This window comes from Fukomys damarensis, unplaced genomic scaffold (assembly GCF_012274545.1).
Source record: "Fukomys damarensis isolate Sample0158 unplaced genomic scaffold, DMR_v1.0_HiC HiC_scaffold_37, whole genome shotgun sequence".
Lineage (NCBI taxonomy): Eukaryota > Metazoa > Chordata > Mammalia > Rodentia > Bathyergidae > Fukomys > Fukomys damarensis.
In genome coordinates, this window is record NW_022900949.1 from 10,278,375 (window position 1) to 10,279,785 (window position 1,411).

Sequence of the window (1,411 nt, forward strand, 5' to 3'; positions counted from 1 at the left end):
TTCTAAAAAATCCTCGTCTTCCTTGAGAGTGTATGTGACATTCTTCTGCTTCTTGCAGGGATCTCTTCCCAGTATCCACCCTTGTATGCAGCACGAATCTCTTTTTACAGTTGCGGTCTTTTCACATTTCCCACTTTCTTTACCCCTGTCCTTAATTTTACTTATTCTTGGCTGAGTTTGGTGGTGCATACCAGTAATACAAGCACTTGGAAGGCTGAGGCAGGAAGATCGCCGTGCTTTTGAGGCCAGCCTGGATTACATAGCCAGACCCTATCTCAAGAAAACAAAACAAACAAACAAAAAACAACTCCCCCCAAAAACAAAAAAATATTAATTATTCTTTGATGGGGGAGGTCTAAGCACATACTGTTTGCTAGCGTGTTGTCATTAATTTTTTTGTTGAGTCTCCTGGCTGCTGGTTAACCCAAATTGTCATGGCAAAGTGGGAGATCTCAACTCTGCTGGTCACAGTATAAGCTGGGCTTATGTCCATTATAAGAAAAATGTGTTCAGATTGTCATAGGAGCTGGCTGTGGTGGCACACACCTGCCATGCCAGCACTTGGGAGGCTGAGGCAGGAGGATTGCAGAGAGTTTGAGGCCAGCTCGAGCTACATAATGAGTTCAAGGCCAGCCTTGTCTCAAACAGCAAACAAAGGGATGCAGGGAGTGGCCTTGTGGACCCAGCTGTGAGGAACGGGCGTGTGGCCGGGCAAGGGGCAGTTGAGCAGTGGGTGTCCTCTTCTCCCAGAATGCTCAGCGCTCTCCCAGCAGACCCAGGCAGGTCGAAGCAAAATTAATTAGAGTAATCAACTCGGCCACACTGAAGAGAGGACGCTCCCAGGTCGGAGCTCTAATTGGTAGGAGCCGCCGGGGTGTCCCTGCGTCTTCAAAGCAACTGCGCTCTCCTCTCTGCCGATTAATTTTGATTAATGACCATTTCACATCTCCCACCCCGCTCCTGGCTCCTGCACTTGTCCTTCCCGGGAGGAGGAGTGCAGGGTGCTGCCGGATGCTGGAGCTGTGCCTCGCCGAGTCCCCTGCAGCAGGGTGAAGCCATCGGGGACACTGAGACCCAGAGGGCAGGCAGCTGCACCCAGTCCTCAGTGCAGCTCCTGGGAGCCAAGGGAGCACTGGGCGCGATGCAGGCCGCCCCTCTGGGGTGGGACCCCTGGGGACCGTGTGCACATGTCGTCCTCTTCCCCTCTTCATCTGTCCATGTGTCATCACCCATCAGACCGTCCATCACCTGGCCAGGAGTCACCCTCCTATTCATGTAGTCCACACCCTTGCTCACCCTCACTCCATCTAGTCACCCATTGAGGCATCCGCCCACCCATCCGTCCACCCATCCATCCACCCATCCATCCGTGCACCCATCCGTCCACCCACCCATCCGTCCACCCACCCAT